Source organism: Balaenoptera borealis (assembly GCF_965194805.1).
Source record: "Balaenoptera borealis genome assembly, chromosome: 1".
Classification (NCBI taxonomy): domain Eukaryota; kingdom Metazoa; phylum Chordata; class Mammalia; order Artiodactyla; family Balaenopteridae; genus Balaenoptera; species Balaenoptera borealis.
In genome coordinates, this window is record NC_138860.1 from 187,620,220 (window position 1) to 187,646,605 (window position 26,386).

General features: G+C 40.4%; 1 protein-coding gene across 4 annotated transcripts in view; it reads left to right on the top strand.

Moving 5' to 3' along the window:
* Window positions 1-26,386, top strand: part of RERE (arginine-glutamic acid dipeptide repeats) — a 417,780-nt gene that overhangs the window by 6,161 nt on the left and 385,233 nt on the right. Inside the window, exon 2 of one of the 4 annotated variants that reach the window (XM_082390311.1) lies at window positions 14,093-14,165. The exons of the other annotated variants lie outside the window; for them this stretch is intronic. The gene's annotated coding sequence lies outside the window, so the exon portion shown is untranslated. The remainder of the gene's footprint in view (window positions 1-14,092; window positions 14,166-26,386) is intronic. 4 annotated transcript variants of the gene reach the window in all.

The window sequence follows — 26,386 nt, forward strand, 5'->3', positions numbered from 1 at the left end:
TATTTGATATATGAAAACATCACTCTGGTGAATTTAAACTAGATGCTCCTTATTAAAGGCAGAGCCTGTGTTCTCCTGCCCATTCACTCCTCTTTCCCTTCCCTCTTCCTTCCTTCTGGGTGGGTCATTGAATGTGACTGAAGGGGCATCACCTGGCTGAGGTCCTGCTGTCTCTGGCAGGGCCATCACATAAGGTTGTTGAGGTTGAACAATAATATACTAACTTAAATTTTTTATTGAAGAAAGGTGTTCTTTTCCTGCACAAGGCACTAAACAGCCAGAGCTTGCCCACCTAATCCTCTAGTCTTCACTCAGCTGTTTAATCTCTGGTTTCTTCGTGTCTTTGTCCCTCTGCTTCCACTTCCTCTAAGGACTCTTAATATATTTAATTAACGTTTCCCAAGAAAGAAGATCTGATAGGTTGTTAGTTATCATCACTGTTGGTAAAGGGTTTGGGATCAGACCGCCTCTTAAGCTACCTGCCTGCCTTCTAGATGGCGGGTTGCTCACACCAGCTCTCTTGAGGTGCACAGTAGGAGCTGAGGGGATGGAAGGCATTCTGAGCCATGGCCTATGGAAAGGAAATTTTTTTTCTTCTTTTCTATCGTATCACGTTTTTTCCATCTTCATTTTCCCTGACATCTGGTGTAGCTGTTGTTGCTTTTGATAGCTTATCTAAGTTTATTTTCCTTTAAGAAACTGTACATAATCATCAGTGGTAGTCAGCTCTCTTTTTTAGGTGAGATCATTTTATTACATTTGTCTTGTTTTATTTCCTATGAATCTCCTCATCTACTTGTCTACCTACCTGCTTACCCAATTTGGTGTTTCCCAAACTATATTCATGGCATACTAAAATGCTGCAAGTATTTTAAGTGTCCTAAGGTCAAATAAATTTATAATGCATATTAGCACCCTAAAGCCTTAAAAACTTAGGACTATGGTATGTAGAGGGTTTTTGTTTGTTTTTCCCTTCCCCAAAGAATGCCTGTGATGTTTTAATGAGAACCACTATTCTGTAGAACAGTTTGAGAAACACATGTGAAGCTAATCCTTTCCTAATCAAGTGGCTTGTCCTTTTTTCCTTAATAATGAAGAAGTAAGTTCTGGGTGTTACTGTTATAATGCTTTGCTGCTCTGTACTGTTTTTCTTCAAGCAAGTTTTCCACTCTAGACTTTCCAAGGGTACAACATAACTACTATTTCCACTTTATACATTTGTCATTCTGGAGTTAACTTTTGATTGTTGCATCTGTTATCCCTCATTCCATCTTGCAATCAGGTCAAATCAATATTTTTCTTTTTTACCCTGCTCCAGTAGCTATATTCTTATTCAAGATATAATCACTTCATTTTTGGATAACTGCAGTCAATTGTATAAGCACTGGTCTTTTAACAAATAATAAACAAAAACAGGTACTTAACTATGCAGTTCACTGAAGTAAGCCTTATAGGCATGTAAAGATGAAGAGAGCAGCCTTCTAGAAATTTTCTCTATACTGGCCATCGGTGTACACTTAAGTTGTTAGACGATAAAGATAAGTGTTTAAGGGGATAAACAACAAGGTTCTACTGTATAGCACAGGGAACTATATTCAGTATCCTGTGATAAGCCATAATCGAAAAGAGTGTGAAAAAGAATATATATAAATGTATAATGGAATCACTTTGCTGTACAGCAGAAATTAACACAACACTGTAAATCAACCATACTTCAATAAAATTTAAAAAAAGATAAGTATTTTAGAGAGACAAAATATTCTGGGGTTGTATTAGTTATGTATTGCAGCATAACAAATTACCTCAAAACTTGGTGACAGCACAGTAAAATTTATTATCTCACAGTTTCCGTGGTCAGTAGTCTGGGAGTGGCCTAGTTGAGTGGTTCTGGCTCAGAGGTCTCTCCTGAGGTTGCAGTTAGGATGCAGCTGGAGCTGCCATCGTCTGAAGGCTTGATCGGGGCTAGAGGCTCTGCTTCCAGGTGACTCACTCACCTGGCTGTGGGAAGAAAGGCCTCTGCAAGAAGCCTTGGTTGCTTGCCACATAGACCTTTCCATATGGTTACCTGTATGACCTCATTACATGGCATTTGGCTTCCCCCAGAATGAGAGGAGGGAGTGGAAAGAGAGAAAGCGAGGAGGAAGTTTTTTGTGGCCTCGTCTCAGAATTCACACACTGTCACTTCCATCATATTCTATTAGTTAGAATCAAGTCGCTAAGTCCAGCCCACAGGCAAAGAGAAGGGAATTAAGATGCAGCTCTTGAAGGGAGGAGTATCAAAGGATTTGTAGATTTTAAAACTACTACAGGGGGGGCTTCCCTGGTGGCGCAGTGGTTAAGAATACGCCTGCCAATGCAGGGGACACGGGTTTGAGCCCTGGTCCGGGAAGATCCCACATGCCGCGGAGCAACTAAGCCCGTGCGCCACAACTACTGAAGCCCGCACACCACAAATACTGAAGCCCTTGTGCCTAGAGCCTGTGCTCCACAACAAGAGAAGCCACCGCAATGAGAAGCCCGTGCACTGCACTGAAGAGTAGCCCCCGCTCACCGCAACTAGAGAAAGCCCACATGCAGCAACGAAGACACAATGCGGCCAAAAATAAATAAATAAAATAAATAGATTAAAAAAAAAAAAGCTATCACAGGGATTCAAAGGAGAGAGATACAGAAGATTAAAAAAAGCTTTTCCCTTTGATTAGTTATCTTCAAGCAGTGCTTTACTTTAACTAGCAGGTAGTTGCTGGTTCTGAGAGGAGAGGGATGTGACCATAACCTCACATTATTCATCTTCTCCCTCTGCCTTTGTTGAGATATCATTTATTTCCTACCTTCTTTCTGTTGTTCTTCCATCAGTTTTCATCTATTTCAGTTAAAACTGTGCTTAGGACACGCTGCCTTAAGTTGTTTTGGTTTGGTTACTCATATTTCCTAGCAATTAAGTACCTTCAGTTCTTTAACCTTTCCACTCATTTTATCACTTCATATCTTGTATTAATGTTTATTCTTTGCGTTTATATCTTATTGTTAATCATGTTCTTTCCATTAGATTGTAAACCTCTTGAAAGCAGAAAGCTTTCTTGTAATTATACCAGTATGTATGCTCACATGTAGAATGGGATGTATCCTAAAAGACACATTTCATTGTGTCTTAAGATGCCATCAGTAGTAAGATGCACCATATTTTATGTACCACTAAGAAATAAAATGCTGCCAATTAAACTATGTAAGACCTGTCCCAGTTCTCATGACTTAAAAATGTAAAACATTGTACACCTTAGAATCATTGAAATTTGGCCGTCTATTCAGGCCATCTTTCTTTTCACAACTGTGTATTCCTTGGAGGTCATTACTGAAGTTAGATCTTAGAGCAGATTATTCCCTCCCGTTGAAACAGTGTTGTGGGTGGTGTCCCGTCTAACGTGCTACGTCCAACAGTGCATTGAAAGCAGGTGCTACCATAACCCAGAGTCGTTGTAGTTCTAGTTCCCAGAGTAGGTATACCTATTACATATTTTGATTTATAATGTACTGTGTGTTTTATATGTATATAATACAAAAATACCAGCTTACTGCATCGTCAGTTTGACTTAAAATGTCAATTTTATTTTAAATATTGGTGTTCCTCATGGTTCTATTAACTCCTCCCTCAGCGCTGTCTTCCAGAGTGACCTCATTCCACCTAGTGCTTCCAACCTGCAAATTTATAAATACAGCCCTGATCTCTCTTCTGAGATCTGGACCCATGTTGCCCTCTGTCTCCTCAGATGTCTTCTGGGCACTGAGCCTCAAAATTTACCAATCTGTATTTGTCCACCCATAACTATTATACTATTGTAGCAAAGTAGTTAAGAGCTCTAGACTCAATTCCCAGCTTTCTGCTTATTAACTCTGACTTTAGGCAAGTTACTTACCTTTCTGTGGCTCAGTTTCCTCATCTGCAATGTAGGGGTAATAATAGTACTCATAAATTTGTTGTGAGGACCAGTGTAATTAATACACATAAAGTGCTTAAAATGTCTCTGGTAAATAATAAGTGCTCAATGTTAGCCTAATTTTTAAAATTATTCCTGTTATCATTGTCATCCATAGATCTAGCTTTCCACTATGTTCCGTTTCTTTATCTGCAACACTCAACAACTACGAGATACGTAGGAGCAATGGGTCAACTCTAGAGGGTTCAAATAAGTTCTAAGTCAGCAACATAAAGTTTTTACTATTCCTTGAATATAGGAAATGCTACAGAACAGTACATGATTAAATATAAAGTGAATGACATAGATCAGAAAGTATTGGTGAGGTTTGGGGTGTTAATGAATGATCAGACGTCATAACTTAGCTGTCCCTCTTCCTTGTGATGTTCCTAAAGGAGATTTATGTAAGTAGAATAATGGCAAGTGGGAAATTCAAAGTATTATTTTATTATTAATTGGGCTTTTAGCCAAAATACCAATACAGAGCTGTCTAGTAAACTGGGTTGGGGTGTGTATTGCTTAAACTTAAAGCCTAGGCAAGGGACCTCCCTTCCTCCTAAATCTCACCGACTTACTCCTCTGGCTGGCCACTTTACCAAAGACCCAAACGTTAGTCTTCTAGAGCGTGTGTGAGAGAAACGAGCAAGAGCAAGACAGCCATCCCTTGAGTATATATGTGTGTAACTTTTAATCTGTAATTAATATTTGAACTTATAAACAAGTCCAATCAGCGTTTTGAACTGTGACCCCATCAGATTAATATTCCCTCCTCTTAGAGAGGTTCAAGAAGGTAGGATATGGAGAGAGAGAGGCGCGTCTTGTTGGTCCACCTTCAGCTCTCTAGTGAGCTTGGTTTAATGGCCTGTGAGAAATAACCAAAAACAGTTGGCTATTGGTCTAGCAGCCCTACATTCTGACTTTTTTTAGGTCCACCCCTGGGGCCTGGGGGGAGGTGCAAAGTATTTTTCAAATTTAAGGATAAGGTTACTCTTTGAGATGAAATTAATGAGAAATGTCATGTGATAAATAAGAGTTACCATTTGGAAAAGTGGCCCACCATTAATGATAGCTACTGTGGCATTTCGGTAATGTGCTGATTTTAATTTTGGTAACGGGAGTATAATCTTTGAGGAATATGGTTATATATGATTATGTTTACAGAGCAGAACTGAAGCCTAATCATATTATGCTCAGTCTAAAACAAGACTATGACGACAGATGGGGGATGATTAACTTGGAGGCTAGAAAAGAGGCACCTGGAGTGTTGCCTTCAGATTTTGCAACCTCAGGTACACTGTTCAGGTAAACTCCAGGAGGGCAGAGCTCAGTGTTCCTTGCCTCTAGCATGTGAGGAACGCTGTAGGTATTCACTCACTTGTTGAATGACTGAATGAATAATTTTATTGTGTAATATTATTGATGTTGATGATAAAGGAGATTTGGCTTAATCTCGTAGCCCCAAGACATATTCAGGAAGCTGATTTTTGGACAAATTCTTGATAATGACATTTTAAAAAAAAATTATTTATTTATTTATTTTTGGCTGCGTTGGGTCTTCGTTGCTGCGCGCGGGCTTTCTCTAGCTGTGGCAAGCGGGGGCTACTCTTTGTTGTGGTGCACAGGCTTCTCATCGCGGTGGCTTCTCTTGTTGCGGAGCATGGGCTCTAGGTGTGCGGGCTTTAGTAGTTGTGGCACGTGGGCTCAGCAGTTGTGGCTCACGGGCTCCAGAGCACAGGCTCAGTAGTTGTGGTGCACGGGCCTAGTTGCTCCGCGGCATGTGGGATCTTCCGAGACCAGGGCTCGAACCCGTATCCCCTGCATTGGCAGGCAGATTCTTAACCACTGCGTCACCAGGGAAGCCCAAACATTTAATTCTTATCATTTATAAATTAGAAAACTGTGCAGACATCTTGTCGCTATATATGATATTGAGAAATGCTTTTATAAACAGTTTATTAATATTCTTTAAGATATCTAGCTTTATAAAACATCTACATTTTGTTTTAGTATTTTATCTGTAATGGCTTAGCACCTTTTTCATAGCTTAGTGGGAATTTTAGAGTCTTTATGGAATCCTTAAGCAGTTTTTACATTATGAAAAAACTAATAAGTAATAACTAATAACTCTAATAACTTGGTTTATAGGTATGCTTGAAGCAGTCTATAAGTTTCTTGATAATGAACAATGACTTTTCTTCTCACAACTCGGGAGAAATTTAGTTTTGTAAGTCGTAGGACACAGTTTATCTTTCCATCTGTTGGTTGTCATATTTTCTTTGCCACAGCATACATGTACACAGTGTGCAGTTGTATAATTGACATACCAGTTACTTCTGTCAACTTAGACCCAAAGTTATGAATGTGTTGTAAAGTTATAGTGTCCCAGAACTTCTTAAAACCCTGTGTTAAGAAATTGATCATAGTGATTGCCTTTTAAGGAGGCAGAGTAGGGCACTGGGGAGGGGGATGGAGAGAGAGGGAGCCTTACCTTTTCATACTCCTACTGTTTGTCATGTGTAAATATTACATAAATACATAAGAAAAAGCTGTGCTTTTTATTTTTAGATTCTTGCCATGCTTTTGTTATTAGATGCTATAGTAACACATCAGGTTAATTTATGTATGAACTGGGGTATACACAATGACTTATACACCAGTTGTGTGCCTTTGAAGAACTTTCTCACCAATGAGAATAAGACATGTACACAGTGGAGTACTAGGTAGAGGAAAGTACCTCAAGGTGTTGGTGCTGTGGTTTAAGAAAGAGAATTAGCTCTGGCTGGAGGCCTTAGGGAAGATGTGGTGTAGGAGAAGGTGTTTAACCTGTGTTTTGAAGGATTGGCAGGATTTGGACATGTGATAAGTAGCTAAGAGGATTTCAGGCAGGAAATTTCATGGAGCAAAGGCACAAAGGCTGGAAAACATGGGGAATGGTACATTTGCTGCTTCTATGATGAGGATTATTAAATTGTGTTTCAATTTCCTTTTTTTAAAAAAAAGTGTTTAAAAATGTTCTGTAGCAGGTGCAGGCAGACGTACTTCTTTCAACTCAGGTAATTTATGTTTGAAGCTGTTGCTGGTAGCAGTTCCAACCAGATCGCAAGAGCATTTTGAAGAGGAGTCCTTTGGGCTGATTTCTCTAAGGAAGAACAGACTCATTCGGCTGGAACAGTAGAGCACTGGAAAGGCAGGGGTCATTGCATGGGGAGACTTAACACCAGGGTGAGACTATTTGAGAGCCTGATACATTGTAATTAAATATAAGTTGTAATTATAAAATTAATGTATACTCATTATAATCGATTCATACAGTTCAAAAAGAGTAGTGCCCACTCCCCCAATATTCTTCTAGACATTTCCTATGCATATATAAGCACATGTGTATATGCTATACATACTATCTTGAATTTTGCTTTTTACTTAATACTCCAATCACACATTTTTCAAGTCAATTGTAATTATACCTCGTCTTTCTTTTTTTAAAGAAAATCTGCATAGTGGGGCATTGTGTGGATGCATACTTTAATTTCCTGTTGATGGACACTTAGATTGATTCTGGCTTTTTTTTTAAATCCTTGTACCTGTACAGTTGCATAGGTGTATCTGTAGGATAAATTCTTAGAAGTGGAATTGCTGCAGCAATAGGTGTGTGCATTTTTAATTTTCAGAGCTGTGAATAAGTTGCCCTCCAAGATGTGCCAGTGTACACAGAGTGTTTTAAGGTTTAGATTTCCTTATCTTATCACCAACCCTGGACATTATGAAAGTTCTTGATCTTTGGTAATCTGATAGGTGAAAAATGTACAGTATTTTATCTTAATTTGCATCTTAGACCATGAATGAAGTTAATGATCTTTTTATATATCAGAATTTTAAAATACACATTTTTGTTGTCTCTCAGTAGTAGAGCTGGGTGGTTTATGTTATATGGATCACTTCTTTCCAAGTACCATTTATTTGTTTATTTAAAAAATAACTTTACTGAAATATAATTCACATACTATAAAATTTACCCTTTTGAAGTATACAATTTGTGGGTTTTACTCATTTGTTTTAAAATTGAGTGCCAACCATTGCTTTATTATTTATAGTAAATAACTATCAAGCTGGACTTGAGGTCCTCTCTTTCTTTCCAAGCTCATCAGCATATTAGGCTCAATAGGAAATGGGAAATACAACTTTTCTTGTTATTTTTCCAGTCTGTAGGCCTCTCTTACCTGAGAGTGCAGTTGGGCTAGCTGGGTTCCGAAATGGAGTTATGCATGACAACTGCTTTGGAATCTCGGTGCTTTGGTACTGGATGGGGAGTGATTTCTTTTAAATAACTTGTAGTTGAAACTGATTTCCAACTGCTAAAGGTGACACAAACTTTTCGACTTTTTCTGAAATTAAAAAAAAAATACGAAATCTGAAGTGTAAAAGCTTTTGAGGTAAAAAGATTTAAAAAATACGGTAAGTGTTTAAAATTAGTAAGTCAGTTTTTTTACATGGGTGAGTCAACTCCTTTGTAATTACTATGGTCATTTTTTATTTCAGAGATTTCTTAATATATACTAAAGTGTGTGTGTGTGAGTGTGTGTGTGTGATAAGATGATTACATTGCTTCACTTTAAGAACAGTGGTGATCTGGCTTGTGTGTGTTTCTGTTATGTTTCACAGATATTTTCTTGCGGAGAAAAGCATGCTGGCAACTGTCAGACTGATTTTTTGAGTAAAATCTTTCTGTCCTTTAGCATTGACTCCCATCTGGTAGAGTCCCAGGTAGCTCCTGTCCAAGGACTATTACAGATTAGTAGCTCTTATTACTGGTTATATCTGGGACCCTCATCTATATGGTTGTTCATTTGGGGAAAGATGTTGACGGAGGCTCATAGTGATTTTCTATTGATTTTGATAGAACTCAGTTATTCTTTGATTTTTATAAAGTAATGCTTTAAACATTTAGTTTCCTTTTCTTCTTAGTAAAATGTCCTTAAAACTGTGATTCTTTTGCATTTTAATCCCCTCATCTTCTATTATTTCTCCATATTTTTATGCTTCTTCTGTTTGGAAAGTTGTTTTTGACTGGTTTGGTTTTAGTCCTTTAAATTAAAGTGTCTCCTCTTTTTCTCTCTTGACATCTCTTTTCTTGTTAACAGTTTTTTCAAGTTTTAGGGTTTTTCCTACCATAAAGTCCCTTGGCCTTTGGCTTGTAGTTTTGATTAAAGTGGATTTTTTTCTTGGGCTTTTAATTAGATTTTCTTTTCCTTTAGCTCTTCATAGGGAGATTGAAGATGGCGCTGACTGACACTTGGGTCAGTGGCATGATTACTTAGGGTGAGACTAGTGTGAACACTGAGTGGCTTGAATTATCTTAATTTATGGATTTTCCATTTATACTTGAGGGCAGTTTCTTGGCTTAGAAGCACTGTCCTAAAAAAATACCCAAATAAAATTCTTGTGTGCTGTGTGCATTTGGGTCAAGGTGAGATACGAGAACTGGGTGACCTTTGGGGAAACAGTGTTTATAACCCTAGAAATAATGTTTTGCTGATATGTGATGTTGATTTGATAGGAGAGAATAATTGGGTCTTTTAAACACACTGTACGTGCTGTGTAATTCATGTTCTTTCTTGCTTCACCAAAATGTCCTGAACCATGACAACCAATGAGCATTATAAATAAGCTTGATTAGTTAACGTGAGAGGACCTGGAGTCTGAATCCACTTGTACCGTGGGTTCGAAGGGTGATGAGGTGCCCTACTTCCTCAGCTGTCGAGTGGGGACTGTAGTACATCAACTGAAATGAAAAAATTGATATGGAAATAAATTGAAAAAGTAAACTCTGCAAATCTGGGGGGCTTCCCTGTTGGCGCAGTGGTTAAGAATCTGCCTGCCAGTGCAGGGGACACGGGTTCGAGCCCTGGTCCCGGAAGATCCCACATGCTGTGGAGCAGCTAAGCCCGTGCGCCACAACTACTGAGCCTGCGCCCTAGAGCCCAAGAGCCACAACTACTGAGCCCGCAAGCCACAACTACTGAAGACCACGCGCCTAGAGCCCCACACACTGCAACGAAGAGTAGACCCCACTCTCCGCAACTAGAGAAAACCCGTGCGCAGCAATGAAGGCTCAACGCAGTCAAAAATAAATAAATAAAATAAATAAATAAAATAAATAAATTTATTTAAAAAAACCTCTACAAATCTGAAGTACTTTAGTTATCTTTTTCTTTCTCAGGAGCCTAGGCTATTGCAGCTCACAACCCTTACTTAATCTAGCAGTATTTATCCTCTGTAATGTTACCTCTAGAGAAATCCACTGTTTTCTTGATGTATTTCTTATATGAACACTACATGCAAGTGTATTTGTTTTAGATGTTTTTATGCAGTTACTACAAAGTGCTCAGTTAGTGTTCAGCTGTAGTAGAGAACTTAGATGTCTTGTCCTAAAATAAAATTTTTGTTTTCATTTTATGACAAGAGACATCAAAAATGCATTTTATGAGAGTGATAATGCATTGCTTTTTTCTTCTTTTTAAATAAACGCAGCAATTTAAAAATTTCAGAGATCTGTAAATATATTTTTTGGTGGAAAAATATAATGAGGATGGCATCAATAGGTTGTTTGACTTAGGGGATAGGAGCAGGTAGCAGTTTTTCCTGCCACCTCAATCACAGGCCTGTGAACTTTTAATGTTAAGATCTAGAGAGAGCTGATGTTAGCATGTGGCCCCTGAAATGATTTAAGAGGCTGTTTAAGTTGGTTATTCCAGTCTAACCACTCAGGAAGGAAGCTTTGAAGCTTTTTTACTTTCTGGGAGTCAAAGATTAATTTGTAATTAAAACAGTTAGTATGGGTCTTCCCCCCCCCCCCCCCCCACCACTTTTAAAGAATGGTCCTGTGTCAGGGGAGAGTTGTCTGGTTAAGTGCTTACTTTTCCCATGAGGTGTTCAGATAATTTGTTTTCTCATTTGGTTTGGATATTTGGGGTAATTTCTCCCCTTAAAAATCAAATTCTGTGGGAACTGGTCATATTTTTATCACTCCCGGAGAAGAATACAGGTGCCGTCAAATTCCTTGCATTCCCAAAGTCCATTTTGCTTGGATTTTGCCTGCCTTCTTGCAGTTTTCTAGAATGCTGATTGCCAGGCTTGCGGATGTGGGGCTGGCTTTGATATCCAAGGCATCCTTTGAGGCTATTGAAGAACTGTAGAGGATGGAAATGTTTAGGTTGCAAAGTGCTTGCGGAGTAGCACACTCTGCAGATATGCTTTCTGTAGTGATTCATGACCCTTGGAAATTTACGCCTTTGATACTGTTGTCATCAAGGTGGGCCTCAGCCCCCTCTGCACATTGCTTAGAAATGATTCACTTTTAGCTCCCAATATAAAAATGGACCCCTGCTTCTCTGAGGTACCCCTCCCCTGCCGCTTCACAGCATCTTTAAACCTTCTTAAAATTGAGAGAAAATACTAGGTGTAAGACATCACTAAAAAGAATCCAACCTCTTGGGGGAGTGTTAAGAGAATTGAATGTTGGACTTCCCTGGTGGTGCAGTGGTTAAGAATCCGCCTGCCAGTGCAGGGGACACGGGTTCGAGCCCTGGTCTGGGAAGATCCCACATGCCGCGGAGAAACTAAGCCCGTGTGCCACAACTTCTGAGCCTGCGAGCCACAACTACTGAAGCCCACATGCCACAACTAGTGAAGCCCACACGCCTAGAGCCTGTGCTCCGCAACAAGAGAAGCCACCACAATGAGAAGCCCACGCACCACAACGAAGAGTAGCCCCCGCTCACCGCAACTAGGGAAAGCCCGCATGCAGCAAGCAACGAAGACCCAACGCAGCCAAAAATCAATCAATTAATTAAAAAAAAAGAGAATTGAATGTTGCTAAAGCACCAAGAAGGGAGGAGGTGGCCCTGTTTTGAGCTCATCTGCTACACCTGTTTAGTTTAGAAAACTTTGGTTTCACTTCAGACACAGTGACAATCGTCTGTCTTCTTTTAGGAGGTAATTGTCTAGGGGTAACTGTATGTGCACCGTGGCACAGTCACTGCAGGACCACTTACAGAGATGCTCTGTGGAGGGCTTTAGCCTCCTGCTCGTGGTGTTACTGAAAAAGGAACTGTGGCCTTTTGATGTAATTCTGGACAGGAGACCTGTTGTTTGTATTACGTTGAATTAGAGGTCAGTATTTGAATTTCTCTGTTTAGTGGATATTATAAGAGAAAGGTCCATAAGAATAACAGATGGCTATGAAATTAGCCAAACACATAGTTAAAAGTATATTTCAGAGATGAGGTAAACCAGTTGTGACTACCTGGTTTCTGCTGGTTTCTGTGAATTACTGACCTGATGTTTGTTTTTAGATGTGTCGAAAAGTTGTACAACTTGGTACTTTTTCAATTATAAACTTAATGGGTTATGAAAAGATATAACCCGAATTTCACTACGTGAAGAAGGCGCCCTTCTGATTTATCTTTTTCTGTGAAGCTTCACCTTTTCTGTTGGTGATAAATTCTGGGAGAGAATTGTTCTAAGTTTATAGTGATGATGTACTTTACTTATCCTTAAATGGTTTCTGACAAAGGTTTTTTCCCTTCATACTTTGTTTTGCTTGATTTTTAGAGAATTATTGGTTTGTAACTAATGTCTTTTTCTTAAATACAGTGTGTTCCCTTTTCTTCCCCTATGATTCCCATGGATGTGTTTAATTTGAAAAAAAGAGATTTCAGAGTGATCATACTTTCCACGTACCTTACTAATCATGAAAAGGAAAGCTCAATCTTGTTTTTCCGAAAGGATAGATAAGGTGATTAGTAAGTGAAACATAATGATTGTTATAGAAATGATCTGTAATTTAAGGCTGTACCTTCTAGGAGGCTGCTCTCAGCTAAGTCTCCTTTTCTCTGGGCAACTGGCGTTTGGTAAGGGAGCATCTGAGTGATACATTGGGCTTGTCGACAGTAATTTTTAGTGTCTCTTACAGGGCACTGTACTAGGCCGTGGGAGCTCAAAGATGAGTAAGACGTGTCCCTGCTCTCAACAGAGTTCATGAGCAAAAGGAGGGAGCAGATATGAATAAAAATCACTAAAATACAGTCTGAAAGGAACTGTAGTAGAAGAAATATCATGCTCCGACAGCCCAGAGTGAGAAGCGTACATACACCCTGGACATTTATGTAGCACTTAACGGAGTTACAACACAAGACATCTTGTTTGTCAACAAATTGGTCCTTCAGCCCCCCTTCAGGCAGCTACGTTTATTGTGGATGTGTGGCCTGGTGTAACTGGGATGAGGTTTTCCTTGTCACTGACAGCTTCCAGGCAGTAGAAGGTACATCTCTTCTTGGGAGAGGTTGGGCATCCTAACCCGGTATTAACACCAAATACCTTTCTATATGTTTTGTTTACTTTTAAGAACATTCTCTCAGAGCTGATGTGAAAATAGTTTTGTTCATTCTTCCTGAGCCCCTTCTTTGGGGAAAAAACGATTTTCAAATAAAGAAAGAGGAGTCCTATAGCAGAAGGGCTTAGCATTGCCCCTTGATCTTCTCTGCCTTGGGAGCTTGCATACTTTTTTTGTGGACACATGCTATGAGTGAATTAGGTGCTGATCTGATTACATGTTTTCCTCTTGGTGTGGTGGGGGACACAGTACTTAGTTTTTCAATTCATTCTCTCCTTCCTCCCTAAATAAGAAGTAAAGCCTGACCCTTTTTTCTTCCTGGAAAATGACTGACTTAGTTTTTAGAAAAATTAAGATAACTCTATATGGAGGATATGAAGCATTGTTTAAAAATAAATATGTTGCATTAAAAAAAAATGACAACAAGGATCACCTTGGGGCTTTATTAATTAAACTCCAAGCTGTTAGTCATACCTATTACTTCCTTATTTCTTTTACTGGCATTAAATCTATTCATTCACCAAATAGATTTATTATTTATTTGTATTATTATTTCTTATTTGCTAGATAATGTGGAAGGTGCTGGGGAGACTTGCACTATGGCGATGTTTGCCTGCATTAGGAATGAATGAGTGAGTGAATGAATGACTTAATAAAGAAGTAAATCTGTTTCCTGTGCTAGAGGGGCATGTAAATTCAATCCTAATCATGGTGTTTGAACTTGTAGTTGCAGAGAAGAAGCTGGCACTGAATTCTGCCCGGCTGAACCTTCCACACAGGCTCTGTCAGCCAGCCAGCAGGTACTGGATGTGCTTCCAAGTTTAATACTGATGAAAGTGGGATATAAACTTTGGCCTTACAGTTTAGGAGGCAAGCCTTGCCAAAATGCAACATTTTGAGTTTTCTAGAACAAAAGTGGAACTACTCAAATACATTAGGAAACGGTTTCACTGGTCCAGCTTTTGCCCTGTGGACCAAGAGTACTTCGTCCCATTGCTTATGTGCCCCCCAAAATCTCGATGAGATATTGCACTTAAAATGAGCATTGCTTTTGGACAAAGCCTTTTTGCAGACCTGAAGATGATTATAGTCATCTGAAAAAAAAAAAAAAGCGATCTGATGCTGAAAAATCAGTGTGTGTGCGTGCACACACACACACACACACACAGAGCAATGATTATAGCTTCTTAGATGTTCTCTTTTTTCTTATGTAATATATCAGACATAATGAAAAATACAGAAGATGCTAAAGCAGATACCATATGTCCACTCTGCAGCATGCATCATAAATAAGACAAATATAATTGAATCTCTCTCAGATGCCCTTTCTGATTGCAACTCTTTCCCCCACTCCCCCAAAGAGGTGGCCACACTGCAGATCTCAGTATTTCTCATTACCACTCATGTTTCTCTGGTTATCCTATACATGCCTATACCCCAAGAGAATACATAGTATTTTACCATGTTCAAAAAACGTACAAGGGCTTCCCTGGTGGCGCAGTGGTTAAGAATCTGCCTGCCAATGCAGGGGACACGGGTTCGAGCCCTGGTCTGGGAAGATCCCACATGCCGCGGAGCAACTAAGCCCGTGAGCCACAACTACTGAGCCTGCGCGTCTGCGTCTGGAGCCTGTGCTCCGCAACAGGAGAGGCCGCGACAGTGAGAGGCCTGCGCACCGCGATGAAGAGTGGCCCCCGCTTGCCGCAACTGGAGAAAGCCCTCGCACAGAAACAAAGACCCAACACAGCCAAAAATAAATAAATAAATAAATAAATAAATTAAAAAAAAATGTACATAAGTGAGGTCACACTGCATGTCTCCTTCTGCAGATTACTTTTTTGTTGTGGTTCAGAATTACGGTTTTGAGATTAATCCATGCTGACACATAGAGATCTAATATATTAATTTTACTTATTTATTTATTATGCAGCAGGTTCTTATTGGTTATCTATTTTATGCATATTAGTGTATATATGTCAGTCCCAATCTCCCAATTCATCCCACCACCCCCTCTCCAATGTATTAATTTTAACTACAGCATGGCATTCCAGAGACTAATTTTGCTACAATTTATTTACTCTTTCCCTAGTGATGGGCCATTAATGTGTGTATGGTTGATTGTTCTTTTCCCAACTTTGCGCTTCTACAATGGTAGAATCGATATTTTTGTGCATGTCTCTTAGGGATGAAGCGCTGTGTTGAAAGTACATAAAAAAAAAAAAGTGGAACTACTTATTGTATAGCATAACAAATATAGTTCACATTCAGGCTAACTAGAGGTTATTGTGGGTTAAAGAAGTTAACTAAGAATCCATTGAGAAGCTAAGAGGGGGGCCTTAAAGAATGGGTGCTATTTGACTAGGAACTGGGAGAGCAGGTTAGGGCAGTCCTAGCAGGGTCAGCCTGAGGCAGGAATGAGGATGGTGTGTCCAGGGTTAAGTAAAGAGAGCCTGGTTGGAGTAACAAATCTGTGGGGAGGAATGGGGTGGGATAAGTTAGGTGGACCATATGAGAGAGGCTTGGAATGCTCAGCACAGAATTCCTGTTGACACCTGACGGGAAGCGGGGGGTGAGTAAAGTAGCAAGGTGGCCAGCGACTGTGGAGGACTGAGTACTTTTGGCCCCAGATTTGTAACGTGGCGATAGGAGGTGCCCTGCCCAGTCCTGGGAAAGACATGTGTGTGCTGGTGTGCCGTGTTAGAACTGCTTCCTGTCCCTGCTTGTATTTGGTCAGATGGCAGGGTAGACTGGAGGAAAGAGAAATAGCCACAGGACAAAACAGGCTCTTAGAAGTCTAAGTGGTTGGTGAAGAATCACTGTTGGCTTTTATTGAGTATCATATCTCATAAAAATTTTTTACCAAAGATCCTGCCACCAAATGCAGTAGTTATTTTAGTTTTCTAAAAAAAAGCGTAAATTATAGATTATGTATGGTTCATCTATTCTTTTGCCTCTCACCCCAGACACCCACTCTGCTTCATACCTCTTTCATCCGCCCTCCCCGCCCCCTTTTTTTAATGCTCCCTCCTGTTTCTTCTTCAGGTCTCAGTTTAGGCATCATTTCATCTGACAGCCTTTCCTCAGTCAGGGCTGTCTCCAGCTTCGCTCTCCTGCGGCACCTGTCCTGCCTGGGACATCCTGGGTCATAAGTGCCTGCTCAGCCCCTGCCACCTGGGAGCCCAGAGCTCCGGCCCAGTCCTAGTCTGTCAGGGCGGGCCAGGCACAAGACAAGTGCTTAGCAAATGTTTGAGCAGTGTAAAGGTTGGACTTATTTTTCGTTGTCATTAATTAAAAAAAAAACAAAAAACTTAATGTCTCCTGAACACTTTTCTCATTATTATTATTTATTATGGTTGTCTTATGTTTTTTAATGTACGTATTTCTTCATATATATATATGTATTGGTCATTTAGGTTATATCCATTGTTCTTTTTTCCTACTATGTCTAGTACTACTAACATAACTTTCTTGTATGTACAGCACTTCTTTCCAATGCTTCTAAATGTAAAATAAAGAAAAACCATACACAAAGCACAGAATTATTTTTAAAAAGACGTGTGTGTATTTATTTCTATATTGTGTCTAACTTCATAGGGAGTAGCCTATATAAAAATTGCATTTTTTTGCTCAGATTTCATTTTAAAAAAAATTATTTATTTATCTGCGTTGGGTCTCCGTTGCTGTGGGCTTTCTCTAGTTGTGGCGAGCAGGGGCTACTCTTCGTTGTGGTGCGTGGGCTTCTCATTGTGGTGGCTTCTCTTGTTGTGGAGCACGGGCTCTAGGCGCACGAGCTCCGTAGTTGCGGCACGCGGGCTCAGTAGTTGTGGCTCGCGGGCTCTAGAGCACAGGCTCAGTAGTTGTGGCGCACGGGCTTAGTTGCTCCGCGGCATGTGGGATCTTCCCAGACCAGGGCTCGAACCCGTGTCCCCTGCATTGGCAGGTGGATTCCTAACCATTACTCCACCAGGGAAGTCCCAGATTTCATTTTGAACAAGGAAAATATACCTTTATTCTTATTGAAATTAAACAAATTATAAAATGAAGCAACTGTGTTGCTTAGACAGGGGAGAGAGACTGATGGGGTGTATGGGGGATGCTGTGAAGTAGGGTATGCAGGGAGAGCTTCTCTATAGAGGTGACATTTAAGCAGGACTTGAACAGGTTAAGGAACTGTCCAGAGAATTGGTGATAGAGCATTCCAGGCAGAGGGAACACCAGGTGCAGAAGTCCTGAGGTGGGAGCCTGCCGGTGTGGTTAAGGAACAGTGGACTGGCTCTGGAGAGCTTAGGAGGTGTGGGAGGAGGTGCGGTGGGGGGGGATGTGTGTGTCTTACAGGTCCCCGTAGACCACGGTAAGGCCTCGGGCTTTTACTCTAAGTGTAATGGGACGCCAGTGGAAGGTTTTGTTCAGGGGTGTGACAAGATCTGATTTCTCTTTTAAAAAGATCCCTCTGGCTGTTGAGTAAAACGACTGTTGCCCTTCAGAGTGGAAGCGGGGAGACTGGGGAGGAGGCTGTTGGCGGACTGCAGGAGAGGCAGGGCTGGGGCTTGGATAGGGTTGGGCCGCGGGTGATGAGAGTGGGCAGATTTGGGATTTGGTGAGATGCTGTGTCCTGAGAGATGGAAGTATTACCACTAGTTAAGGCAAACCACCTCTTGTTGAATATGAGTTAGTAGTGTTCAAAATGCCTTTTTCTTCAGGGTATTTGGTAGATTTTGTAGTCTTGAAATTGCTAAACTGGTGAAGTGGGGAAAAAGCCCAGTAAAGGTGAGGGCTGGGAATTGTATTGTTAATCCCTTTGCTGATGGAACAAGAAAAATTCCATAAGAGCAGATGTGCAGATTTTCTTCTGTAATGGTCCTTTATGTAATATAAAAACTATGTCTGAAGAGTATATACTTGGGTAAATTATATACTGAATTCTAGTGCTTATTAGTAGGATTGTGTTCAAGTAGACCCATTTAGGATTAAGTGTGAAATACGCTGCAGCAATAATAAGGAATGCAGTGGGTGCCTTTCTGCCGTTATCAGAGTCCATTCACGAGTTTTGCTGTGCTTGACTGCTCCCTGTTGTTGCACTTTATGGTTCATACTAAGCTGTAGATGTAAATGACATTCATTCTACAACAGTTTCTCAAGGCCTTATAAACAATGATGTTGTATTTTGAGTAAACATTTGTTTACTCCATAGTAAAGATAGATACTAGACAGTTATGGTTTGCTTTGGTTCTACTCCTCTGTTCTGCACAGGATTTTAGCTAGATAGAGAAAAGTATTTGACAGTGTTCTTGAGGTTTGTGAAACTACATTGACTTACTTATGTGAATGCTTCACACTGATGGCCGCTCCTCTTTATTACTTTAGCTATAGAGAGACAATAGCTTAGGCCAGGGACACCCTTTAGTGTAGAAGGTCCTGTGAAAAGTGGGTGAAGTTACTTCTTAAGCCACTAAATTGAAGTGGATTGTCTTTTTTTTTTTTTTTAGACAAAATTTGGTTTTTGGAGTAGGGAATTTAAACTCATGATATCTGCTGTTTGCAAGATGCAAGATGTTAAGTCATGGTGTTGAGTGTTTAATGGATTTTGTTTGCTTTTTTTAAGGGTTGGGGTCTTTTTTTAAAAATAAATTTATTTTTGGCTGCGTTGGGTCTTCGTTGCTGCGCACGGGCTTTCTCTAGTTGCGGTGAGCGGGGGCTACTCCCCGCTGCAGTGCGCGGGCTTCTCGTTGCGGTGGCTTCTCTTGTTGCAGAGCATGGGCTCTAGGCGCGCGAGCTTCAGTAGTTGTGGCTCATGGGCTTAGTTGCTCCGTGGCGTGTGGGATCCTCCCGGGCCAGGGCTCGAACCCGTGTCCCCTGCATTGGCAGGCGGATTCTTAACCACTGCGCCACCAGGGATTTAAATAGGGGAATCAGGATAGGCCTGATAAGGTGGTATTTGAGCAAAAGGTTAAAGGTGGTGCTCAGGTTAGCCATTTGGAGTTCTGGGGTTTGAGCATTCCAGGAAGAGAGGAAAAGCCAGCACAGAGGTGGGAGCAAGGAAGACAGCACAGTTGGAGCGGGACAGTAGAGGGAAAGGGTGGTGTGTTAGTTTCCGGGGCTGCTGTAGCAAAGTACCACAGACTGGGTGACTTAAAACAACTGAAATTTATTCTCTCATAGTTCTGGGGGCCAGAAGTCTGAAATCAAGTTGTTGGCAGAGTTGGTTCCTTCTGGAGGCTCTGAGGTAGTAGTCATTCCATGCTTCTTTCCTAGCTTCTGGTGGCTGCCAGCATCCCTTGGCTTATAGACTCATCACTCCAATCTCTGCTTCTGTCTTCACTTCTCTCTCTGTCATTTCCCTCTGCCTGTCATCAGTTTTGGGACCCACCCTAAATCCAGGATGATCTCATCTTGACATCCTTAACTTGATTACATCTGCAAAGACTATTTTTCCAAATCAGACCAAATTCACAGGAACTGGGCGTTTAGGAGTTGGACTTAACTTTTGGGGGACCACCATTCATCTGTATTGACTCCTAAGATAAAGTGTAGCATGTACTGGTAAGGGAGTAGGGGCAAGTAGATCTCTGGTGCCCCTGGGGTCCTATTAAGGACCTTGGCATAAATTGAAATGGGAAGGCCTTGGAAGGTTTTGAGCAGAGAGTGACATATGATTTGTATTTTTAGAGGATCACTCTGACTGCTGTATTAACAACAGACTGGGGCAAAAGGGTGGAAATAAGGAGACAGGTAGGAGGCTATTGTAATAATCAATATGAGAAATGATGGTGGCTCAGACCACGGTAGTAGCAGTGAGGGAGTGAGAAGTGTTTGGCTTCTGGATGTCTTTTGAAGGTAGAGCAACAGTATTTTCTGATGAATTTTGATGTAGGGTCGTGGTGAAAGAGAAGAGTCAAGAATGATTGCAAGGTTTTGGGACTGAGCAGCTAGAAGGATGGTGTTGTCAGGAAGGAAAATGAGAAGACTGAGGTGAGAACAATCGGCAACAGAAATTTCTGAGAAGAGATCAGCAAAAATGGAAAACCAAGAGACTGTAGCTGATAGTAGATGGCACCCTGGAAGCCGAGCAAGAAAAATATATCAAGCAAGAGGGGGAGATGAACTGGGGAAAAAAACTCTGCTAAACCAGGTCAGATTAGGACTGAGAATTGATCATTGGATTTTGCAATGTGGAGGTCAGAAGTGATCTTCACAAGACTGGTTTCAGTGGAGTCAAGAGCCTTATTGGAGTGGGTTTAAGAGAGAATGAAAGGAGAATTTGAGAGAGTGAATATAGCACCTTTTGGGAGAATAGTTGAAGGTAGTAGAAATTTAGTGAAGAGAAGAGAAATTTTTTTTTTTTAAGATAGGAGAAATAATAGTATAGAAGTATCTTAGTGTCTCAAAATTTTGTGCATTTTCAGGGGATTAATGGGTTGCCTGAATCCCTCCATGAACCTGCAGTTTAGGAATTCCTAGCCTATGGCTTGCCAGTGAAACCATGGGGCACCAACGTACTTTCTCCCTTGAGATTTCTCTTTTGTGTTAATAGTTTGCATGGTTTGGTAATTAGACCACAGGGAATGAGAATTCCTAAGTGTCATCAGTTTTCCTTATAAGGAGTGGACCTTAGTGCAAATCATTTACTTACATTAAAAAATAATAATTTTACACTTAGTACTTATCCAGGCACTGTTCTATGTAAGTTTAACCTGTATAATAATCCTATATGTTATTTTATTGTCCCTAAGTGGAGGCACAGAAAGTTTCAGTAACTTGCCCAGAGTCACCCAGCTAGGAAGGGGCAGAGCCAAGTTTTGAGTCTAGGCAGTCTGGCTCCAGGGTCTGTGCTCCTCACCACAGCGCTGTGCTTCCTCTGGTAGTTCTGCAGTGGCTGCTAATAGTGTTTGGCTGTGGGGTGAGGGAAGTGGGATGGAGGGAGGTGTTGAAGGGCAAATGATGCTTTTGGAAGGTCTTTGAGAGTTTCATCAGAAGGAGCCTGTAAAATAGAAAGTGTTCTTGTGGATTTGTCCCAGGTGATGTGTAATGAATATAGTAAAATTATAATAGTTTTTATTCCAAGGATTTGAGAACAGCTGCTTTTCTTCCAACAGATTGGTGAGCAGCCTATTCCTCTCTACGAGAGTCGTTGGCTGGCACAGAGATCTTTGTTCTCTATTTCCAGCAGGTGAAATTGCTCCCTTTCCACCTGTACTTTATTTTCTGGTTCCTTTGACAGTAGGGCTTGATATTTTGGTGTACCCTGGATGGCATTGTTCTCTTGGATCAGATGACCTAAGTTACTGCCTCTGTTTATTGTAGAGTGGTTGGTTCAAGTATGCCTTTGGGACCCTAGAGTGAAAATGGATGATCCCGAGTCAGTGTGGCTTGAAGAGCATATCACTAAGAAATTCTCAGTCTGGTTGGATAGGGCAGATTGCATTTGATTTGATACAGGTTGCTTACCCCTTTTCTCTACCATGTGGTCAATCTTTGCTTTCTGAGGTAACTCAGGTGTGTTCTTTTTCCTGTAATTTCTACTTGAGAATGGACCAGCAGAGGCCAAGAAGTAGGGGAAGTAGTTCACATGAAGGTGCTGGAACCCATATAGATTGTCATTTACCCCAGAGCACAAGTCAACTTAGTGACCGAGTTGATATTGGAACCCAGTTTTCTTAATGTCTAAGTTAATACTTTAAAAAATGTTGTTTTGGGAATTCCCTGGTGGTCCAGTGGTTAGGACTTGGCATTTTCACTGCCATGGCCCGGGTTCAACCGCTGGTCAGGGAACTAAGATCCCGCAAGCTGTGTGTATGGACCAAAAAAAAAAAAAAAAAAAGTTATTTTATTTTATTATTTATTTATTTAAATTTTTTTTTAAAGATTTATTTATTTTTTTTATTTTTGGCTGCATTGAGTCTTTTTTTTTTTTTATAGCTACTTTTATTTTTATTTATTTATTTATTTTTGGCTGTGCTGGGTCTTCGGTTCGTGCGAGGGCTTTCTCTAGTTGCGGCAAGTGGGGGCCACTCTTCATCGCGGTGCGGGGACCGCTCTTCATTGCGGTGCGCGGGCCTTTCACTATCGCGGCCCCTCCCGTTGCGGGGCACAGGCTCCAGACGCGCAGGCTCAGTAGTTGTGGCTCACGGGCCCAGCCACTCCGTGGCATGTGGGATCTTCCCAGACCAGGGCTCGAACCCGTGTCCCCTGCATTAGCAGGCAGATTCTCAACTACTGCGCCACCAGGGAAGCCCTGCATTGAGTCTTCGTTGCTGTGTGTGGGCTTTCTCTAGTTGTGGCAAGAGGGGGCTGCTCTTCGTTGCCGTCCTTGGGCCTCTCATTGTGGTGGCTTCTCTTGTTGCAGAGCACGGGCTGTAGGCGCATGGGCTCAGTAGTTTTGGCTCACGGGCTCTAGAGCACAGGCTCAGTAGTTGTGGTGCACGGGCTTAGTTGCTCCGTGGCATGTGGGATCTTCCCGGACCAGGGCTCGAACCCATGTCCCCTGCATTGGCAGGCGGATTCTTAACCACTGCACCACCAGGGAAGCCCAAAAAAGTTATTTTAAAAAGTATAAGTACTTCTGTGCAATTATATAGTCTTCATCATTACAATGAATGTATACTGTTTCATACGTGTTTTCAGTTTTTTACTATTGTGAGTAACATTGTATGGATCTTTTAAAAAATTCAGTAAATATCTAGTGTCACTGTTCCAGGCACTGAGGATAGGATAATGAGTAAAGAGAAATAGAAAAAAACCCTCTGCTCTCATGGAGCTTGTATTTATAGCAAGATGTGTCTTCTCATATTTACAATTATTTCCCTAGATAGAGTATAAGCGAGTTTTGATATTACAAATAAAACTATTCAGTAGCAGCATATCTAAACATTAGAACAAAGTTTCTTTTAAATTCTATGTAAAAAACTGAAGTTTTCTACACTATTTTCTTTGATTTGTTTGCCCCCTTACATATAAGTGCTATCAAAAATTAAAATGAATAGGGACCTCTAAAAGGAAGTGTTTTAAGTATCAATTTTTGATAATTGAAGAACTTGGTTAATTGCTTTTTTCCACTAATCAGCTAAAATGTATTAATGTCATGATTTTTTGGCATGGTTGAAAAATTTTTCAGTCAGTTTATTGTAAATTTAACTGTTAAGATCTATATTAAGGTTAAATTTTAGGTTGTAAAGGTGACTAGTAATTTTCCATGCCTTGCACCATCCTGCTTTCATTTCTAGAAATTCTCTTAAGGACTTGGCAGCATCTTTAATAAAACTGGATGACTTGGGTGCATGGCATTCGACATGATCCAGTCTGCTCTGAGATGCCCAGTTTGAACTTGCACTTGAAGTGTGCCTAACAAAGAAATATTCCTTTCAAAAAGGTATAACCAAACCTCAGCTGGAAAAAAGGTAGTTGATCTGTTCAGACTACACATCAAGAACAGCTTCCTATAGCTGAATAGAGCAGAGGGACTTTAAGACAGCAGTCTGTGTAGGTGATCACAGTGAGTTATTTTGATACTTAGTCGAATAGTAAATATATACATTAGAGAAACTTTATATAACGGCTGATACTTGAGGTGCTCTGCTGTTAGCTTCGTATGGCGAATATAAGATAGCGTTGGAGCACGGGGAATTATTCTAGTTACTGCATTCTCTCATTACTTCTAATAACCCATTTCTTCTTCAGAGAGGTCTAGTAGTGATATCAGATTTCGGGTTCAAACTGAGGTCTGGGTAGTTGAAGCCTTTTCTACTGTGTCCTACACCTTTCCTTAAAATTATGACACATTTTGTTGTAGAATGACCTGTCTGAAACTGTATGTTTGTTTTGGCTGTGCCAGAAAAGCATAAGGGATCTCAGCTCCCTGACCAGTGGTTGAACCCGGGCCACGGCAGCGGAAGTGCCAAGTCCTAACCACTGGACCGCCGGGGAATCCCAGAACTCTGTGTTTTTCTTTAATTTCGTTTAGAAAATAAAATATTCCCTTCTGTTTTATTTTCCCATTTTATTGATATTTTGCTTTAAGAAGTTCTAAAAATTGAACCTAAGTTAGATCCTTCTTCTTCGTTTTTTTCCTTTCACAGTTAGTTCCATTATTAAATTTTAATGGTGTAAAACATAAGAAACATATTCAGTGACACTTGACAGTATGTTTTTTTCTAGGAGGGCAGAGAGGAAATCTGGATTTCTTAGATAAGCCGATACCTTCCAGAAATGGAAACAGCCATATAACTTACTGTTTTAAGTAGGTTGCAGTGTAAATGTTAGCAGATAAAATATTGATGGCTTTCTTGCTCCATTTAGAATTCCTTCAAAGGTTTAAGTGCTTATTGGCTTCACTCAGAATAAGTAGTTCTAATTTTTGGCTTTGATGTTATTTTAACATTCAGCAAAAGAACATATTTAAGGGGAAGGTCAAATATTGATGGTATTTAGAGGAATTGGAAAGAGAAAAATTTATTTTTAAAATTTGGAAAATTGTGCATTACATACTCAAAATAGAATGAGACAGTTTTTGGGGGAAGAAAGTACCTAATAACTTCCTGTGAGTGAAAAAATTTAGAAAGAATTAGATGAGTTAATATATACAAAGCATAAGTGATGAAAGCAGTCAAGCATTCCAGTGTTTATTGAATGTCTACCATGTGTATTTGATGTTAAGTGCTGGGAAATACAGATGTGGGAAAGATTTAAAAAGAATTGAGAGAATAGATTATGAGAGGAGGTATGAGGATAAGATAGTTTACGTGATTGAATTTCGCTCTGCTGGAATAATGAAATAATTTTGAGGAAAAGCAGGAGATGACGGTTGGACCATCCATGAGTTAAAATGAAAACGCCAGTACTTGAATCTAGCAGTTTTATGATTCTCTCCTTAAGAGGATGAGGTAAAGTATGATTCTCGTCTGTATAATAGAATAATAATCCATTTTGATTCTTTTTTTAAGTCACTGAAGTAAGTTGGGTGTAGTTTTTAAATAGTTTACCAAATGAAGGGGGAGATATGAAATTCCTAGAAGCAGGGAGAGTAAACCAGAGTAAGTATGAGTGAACTCTGAACGATATTGGCAGGAAGAAAACAGGATCAAAGGAGGAAGGGTTCTGATGGACAAATCTATCTGATTATTCAGGATTGCTGGGGGCAGTGGTCTGAATGGAATGCCTTGAATTTGATGGTTTCAAGCACGGAGCAGGTTGTGGCTGTGTAAGCGATGGCTTTATGGAGTGAAGGGGGAGGTCACTGGAGTTGAGGACCAAGCACCTGGCTTGGGTATCCTCTTGTTGCCATCACCTTGATTATGGTAGGACTCAGGTGAGAAGGAAGACTGTGAACAGATGTCAAAGACTTCTGTAAATGGGGGGAAAGACCACGCAGAGATGGTTCTTTTTTTTTTGTTTTTTGTTTTGGATTCCTCTCTCTCCTTTTTTTATCATTTAAATTTTATTTTATTTTTTTATACAGCAGGTTTTTATTAGTTATCTATTTTATACATGTTAGTCTATATATCTCAATCCCAATCTCCCAATTCATCTCACGCACCCCCCCCCCCCCCCGCCACTTTCCCCCCCTTGGTGTCCATACATTTGTTCTCTACATCTGTGTCTCTATTTCTGCCCTGCAGACCAGTTCATCTGTACCCTTTTTCTAGATTCCACATATATGCGTTAATATACGATATTTGTTTTTCTCTTTCTGACTTACTTCACTCTGTATGACAGTCTATAGATCCATCCACGTCTCTACAAATGACCCAGCTTCATTCCTTTTTATGGCTGAGTAATATTCCATTATATATATGTACCACATCTTCTTTGTCCATTCGTCTGTCAATGGGCATTTAGGTTGCTTCCATGACCTGGCTGTTGTAAATAGTGCTGCAGTGAACACTGGGGTGCAGGTGTCTTTTTGAATTATGGTTTTCTCTGGGTATATGCCCAGTAGTGGGATTGCTGGGTCATATGGTAATTCTATTTTTAGTTTTTTAAGGAACCTCCATACTGTTCTCCATAGTGGCTGTATCAGTTTACATTC